We start from the raw sequence: 6,264 nt of genomic DNA on the forward strand, positions 1-6,264 counted from the left end.
TACATAGGGTGCTATGAGTCAGAGCTGACTTAAGGGCACCTAACAACAAAAACAACAACAGACTCCTCATCCCTAACCTTCCCCATTTTCCTATCCCTACCTCTATCTCTGGAGTCCCTGGGTATTGTAAATGGTTAATGTACTCAGCTGTTCACTGAAAGGAGGTTGGAGTCCACGCAGGAGCCTTGGGAAGAAAATTTAAAAAAAAAATCAGCCATTGAAAACGTTATGGAGCACAGTTCTACTCTGACACGCGTGGGGTCCCCATGAGTTGTTACTGTTTACCCCTGTCTCTGATCTCTTTCTTCTGCTTCCTCCTCTGCCCAAGCCTGGCCTCTCTGCAGGACACTCTTCAGGTTAAGGTGAGATCTCTGGCCAGCTAAGAGGGGCAAACAAGGACTGTCCAAGATGTTTCCGGAGTAGCCGTCCCCCACAATTGGGCTCCTTTTCTGGCCTGGGCCCTGCCCCAGCCCCCACCCTTACCCCTTAGCCCAGGAGGTCAGATGGGGGTCTCTGGATGGGTGGTGGGGTGAGCTGAAGGGTCTGCTCTGCAAGTGGCTTCTTTTCATCCCCTCTGAATCCCATGCTCTCTCCACCCATGCTCTCCACATCCTTGAGCACAGCTTCAAGGAGAAGGGGAGTCAGTGGCCCAGAGAGAAGAAATCTTTTGCAGAGGAGCTGCCCCAGCCTCCCTGCCCCCAGCATGTGCCCACTGCCCGAGAAACCCTCTCCAGTCAGCTTGCTGGGAGCCATTCAAAGACTCCTCTGTTCTCCTCCCTTGCTCAGGGCTGAGCGGGATAGAGAGCCGCAGAGCTACGCAGGAAATGCTAATCTCCCAGATGTTCTCCTCCGTCCTCCCTGCTTCACCACCATCAAGCCCAAATCCTGTGCCAAGTTGTAGGAGCAGAACTGGGCCAGGACAAGACCAGAGTGTGCCCACCTTTCTTCTTGTACCCCATCCCCTTCTACCCCAGCTGTCAGGCTGGGCTCTGTGGGGGACCTGAGCCTGGGGAAATGTAGGTATGGGAATTAGGGCCTGGTTTTCCCAGGAAGGAGGGCAGGCACTGGCAGGAGGATGGCTGGGGAGCAAGGTAGGTGGTCTCTGAGGAACAGACAGAAGCCAGGCTCTTGGTCTCATACGAAACTGGGAGACGGGCCTGGTTGTCAAGTGGAGCACTGGAGGAGGCTCTTGAAACCGATGGTGTCTGAGATTCCAGCTGAGACTGAGGCCAGGGATGGGAGCCTGGGTGATGCTAGGTGTGGAAGTGGTTGGGATGCTTGTGGGCCCAAGGCTTGTGCTGTGATATGTGTGTACCTGGAAGTGTAACAGAATGGCTGTTGCCTCTGATCGTAGCTGGAAAACTTGTGATGCAATACGCTGTTGCCAAGCTCTGTGTGTGTGTGTGTGTGTGTGTTGGGGGGAGGGCTGATAACTCAGATGCTATTGATCCTGAAGCTATAGGTGTGAGGCTGGCACACCTGAGACTGGCCATAGCTGAGAAGCTGCTCCCTGTTAATATAATGTAGGTAGGACTGTAGCTGAATCCATTGCCTCCATCCTAGAGGTTGTTGCTAGGTGCCTGTACCTTGGAGGCAGGCTGTTACCTGAGATGAGAGCAGAGCTACTGTTGTGTATGACTGTAGCTGGGATGCTATTGGTCCTAAAGCTATAGCTGTGACGACAGCATACTGAGGATTGGCTATAGCTAAGATGCTGTTGCCCAGGATTGTGGCTGGGCTGTTAGTGTGTGCAGGACTTTAGCTGGGCTGCTGTTAAGCCTACAGCTATAGCTGTGAAGCTCAGGTGTAGCTGGGCTGCCATTTCCTGATAATATAGCTGGACTACTATTATGTGGGGGCTGTAGCTAAGACTTCGTTGCCTAGGAGTTGAGCAGCTGTTCCCCAGGATGCTGTTCAGGGGGCTGGATGCTACCTGAGATGAGAGGTGATCTGCTGTTGGAGCTGATCTACCACTGTGCTTGGGACAGTCGGTCCCTGAGTGGCTGTTGGGTCTGCAGCTGGCTGGGCGGGGGATGGTGAGTGAGTCCTGCCTTGAGGCCTGGGAGATGCCAGGAGCCCTAGGCTGGGTGGGGGCTGCTGCGCTGGGGAGACCTCAGCAGCTGCTCCGCTGTGGAGCTGGGGAGCCTGTTTTCATTACTGTTTTAACTCTTTTTTTAACCTTGTTTTTCTCTCGGCTGCACTTTCGCTCACTCATTAATTTTGGTATTTTTCTCACGGTGCCTCAGCCCCTGTCACGGCTGCCATGGTAACAGGAGGCAGTGTGCGCAGTGCCAAAATATCTGATCAAAAAATAACCAAAATAAGCAAACACCAAGACGGCTGTGCTGGGGGCTATGGCCAAGGGAGAGCCAATGGTTCACGTCCAGGAAACTCTAGGCTCCTAGGGGACCCCTTTTGCTCCTCCCTCTTCCCCAGGGAGGCTTTGCTGAACATTCTGATAACCTGGGAGGCCCCTTCCCAAGGCACTCTCACAGCATACTCTCCCAGGACTCTGAGATTTCCAGTGGTCTCTGCCCAAGAAGCAGTTTTGCCTGTGGTGGGAGAGGATGAGGGCTGGGGCTCACTTCCTAGGAGCTGACATATGAAGCTTCTGAGAACCTCTCCACCTGGCCCAGACACATATATCTGCATCCACCCATCCAACCTCTTCTGGCTCATCGTGCTTTAGGTTTTCCCTGTTCCTGTCTCCACTTGGCTGCCTCCACTTTTCTCTTTTCATGCTCCAGCATCCTGATGGGATGGACAGAGGACAGCAAGCTGCCAGTCTCGAGAGCCACCCCCAGCTCTTCAGTGGAGGGGCTAGGGAAGGGTCCCCACAGAAGTACCTGATACTCCTAGGCTTCTGTCCATTTCTCACTCCCCCTGCCTAGGGGAGACTCTTGAGCAGCCCTGAACACTCACATCCCACCCCAATTTCTCCTCCTATTTCCTAGTACCTGGGCCTTCTAGTTCTCTGGGGGTCTCCATCTCTCAAGTGGGCATGTTCCCAGGAAGGGTGAAAGGAGAGAAGGAGGAAGGGGCAGAGCTGTCTGGTGCTACATGTCTTCTTTCCTTCTCCACCCACTAATTTCCCCTCTGAAGGGGCTTAGCTAGATGTTTGCAGTCCTGGGAATTGGGGGAATTGGAAAGAGCCTCCCAACTCTGCCTCAGCCACATTACTCAGTCTCTGTTGCCTCCTCCTGCTGCCCCCCAATAGTGAAAGTTTCACTCCCACCAGGACTCAGTCACCTTCTGGGAATGGTTAGAACTCACCTCCTGCTCCCCATTTTCAATTCCTATCCCCTCCCTCCTAGAGCAGTAGTGGCCTTGGCCTCCTGGCAGAGCCTTCCCAGCTGTTTCCATGGAAACTGGGTAGGCTGTGCAGTGAGGGAAGGGGAGGGAAGGCAGGAGTCAGGAGGAGGGACCCTCAGGGGCAGCCCCAGAAGAAGGGACATAGGCACTGAGAGAAAGGGGAGGGAGCTGCCCCATCCAAATGGAAGGTGGGACCTTGATTTGAGGAGGAGAGACAAGAGCTAGCAAAAGCTTGGTAGGTTCTGCCTCCATGCCGTTTGTTCTGCTGCCTCCTGAGGAGGGTACACACAACTGTCCCCTCCTCTGGCACAGGGAAGGGGGTTTATCTCCCACCCCCCTAGAGCCATTTTTTACCACAAACTGATCCAGGATGAGTCTCGTCCTTAGAAGAGGCTAGTCTCTGTAACAGAGACCCTGGGACCCCAAAAGCTTCCCACCAGCCCTAGCCATATGGCTCTGGAGGCTGGCTCCGGAGGCTGGGCCGGCCGGGGACCCAGTGGCCGCCGCTGACCCCGTGGCGTGCGGTCCTCAAAGGCCCCATTCATCTCTGGGGGCTGAAGGCGCCTTTGTCCCTTGCAGGGGGTGGTGTAGGGAGAGGGGGTTGCCGACTCAGAAGGAAGGAATGCGTCTGGAGAATTTCCTCCGGGGATCCAGTCTCAAGGTACCCACCAGACCCCCATCGGGACCCTTTGACGACCCCAGCCCTTTCCTCCAGGAGCTCCCAGCAGTCTTCGCGCTTCTCCTGACGGTAGTGATTTCCGCAGCACGGGGAAGCCTCTCCCCACACCTCCAGCACACTGGGGAGAACTATTCCTGGTGCCGGGAGCTGTCCAACACCTCGGTCCTGACGGGCCGCTGATTCGCCTAGCTGCCATCGGACAAGGGTGAGCTCAGGTCTAGCCCTGGGAGTTCAGGAGCTCTCCCCAACCGGGGCTAAGCCCACAACCACACCCGGCCTGGGTGGCCTTGGTTCAGCTCCGGCCGTGGAAATCCATCGGTGCTCAGAACCGACCCAGGGAGCTGCCTGCCTCTGGGTCAAGTGCCCCAGGCCACTCCCTCTGAACTCTTGTCTCTGACCCAGGCGTGGAAAGAATCTTGAGTAGTCAGGCCCTGCTTTCCCTCCCCCTCCCCCAATCTCTCACTATGTCTCTGTTTCTATTTTCCTCCCTTTCGCCTCCCTCCTCCTCTCTTTCCCTCCCTGCTGGGTTGGGGGGCTCCTGAATTATCATTTCTCAGCTCTGCTAATGTGCTCCCCGCTGCGGGGAGGGATCATAATTCTGGGAGATGATTAAGTTTCAAATTGTTTTTCTTTGTGTTGTTGGAGATGAGGTTTTAATATGGTCCCTCCCCAGACAGGGGGCCTGGCCTGGCCCCAGCTGCCAGCCCTCACCCCTCCTCTCCAGCTCCTAGCACTCCCCTCTCCGATAGGCCAGGCCTGAGACCATGGCCCTTACGGTCTAAACTCTTGTGTACCGGGGTCTGTGGACCTACCCTTGACTCAAAGGTGAGTACATACAGTGCAGCTCTGAGAAACACTGATTTTGAAGTCAGAGAAGTCAGAATTCAAGTACCGCCGACTCTGCCACTTACTACTCATGTGACCTTGAATGAGTTACTTAAACTATATAAGCCTCAGTTTCCTCACCCATTAAATGGGGATACTAATAATTTTTTTTTTAACTAATAATTACCTCATAGGGTGCTAGTGTGGATTTAAAACAAGAATGCATGTAAAGTGCTTAGCAGAGTGCCTGGCTCGTAGTAAATATTAGTGGTTATTACTACATACATACCCCACCCTACACGATCCTGCCTCCTCCATTCTTCCTGACTTCATTTTTCAGTTCAGTAAATGTTTATGCAGTACCTACTATATTCCTGTGTAATAGAGATTAAGTTATCCAGGTGTGAAGAAATTGGTTCTCTTGCTTATCTCTCCCTCCCACACACCTTCATTCACCTCCTTCCCTCCTTTCAACTTAAGTACACTCCCATTATACCCTCCCACCTACTTCCAGCCCTTCCTTCTTTATTCCTGTTTTTACTGCAGTCTTACCACTTCACCTTGATTCTTACCCTCCTGATATGCATATATATATATTTTACCTTCTACATCATTCTTCATCCCTTTTGGGGCCATCTTGGTAAATAAAGGGGTTGAGTTTCCAAACTAAGGGAGAGAATCCTGAATCATATCGTGTGTGTGTGTGTGTGTGTGTGTGTGAGAGAGAGAGAGAGAGAGAGAGACAGCTGGCGTTAACTCACATTCGATAGAGAGTCTATAGGAGATTTCTGATCCCCCACATTTGAACTGTGTGTTTGGTTGCCTGTCTATTCTTTGTGCACAAGCCATACAACCCTTGAGAAAGTAAGTCTATTTTTTTGTCTACCTACTTACCTGTTTGGCCTCTGCATCTATCTTGTTTATATTCTAAATAGCAAAGCCTACCACTTGTCAATAAGAGAGGCTGATTTATGATATGTGTTTTTGTCTCTGCTCAACAGCTTCCTATTGTTCACTATACTGGCTTCCTCCCCCTCCCCCCACCCAGTTTCTCCAAGGAGGAGTCATTTCACAACTCTTTGAGGCATTGTATCATTCATGGTTCAGTGCAGGGCACAGAAACTACTCTAGGTATTTTAAAATGAAAGGGATTTAATATAGGGAATTAAGTGCTTACTTACTTGTTGGAAGGGCTTGTGGGGTGAACTACCAGGAACTGCACTAGAAGACACAATACTTATGCCATAATCAGGAAGGAGAGGAATCAAAACTCCACCACTGGAACTAATAAGTTAAAGAATGCATACCATTCAACATAAGGGTCAATCAACGTAATACAGTCCATTAAGAGAATGAAGGAAAAAAGCCACATGTTTATCTCAATTGATGCAGCAAAGGCATTTGACAAAATCCAATGCCCTTTCATGACAGAAACACTCAGAAAACTA

This window comes from Elephas maximus, chromosome 2 (assembly GCF_024166365.1).
Source record: "Elephas maximus indicus isolate mEleMax1 chromosome 2, mEleMax1 primary haplotype, whole genome shotgun sequence".
Lineage (NCBI taxonomy): Eukaryota > Metazoa > Chordata > Mammalia > Proboscidea > Elephantidae > Elephas > Elephas maximus.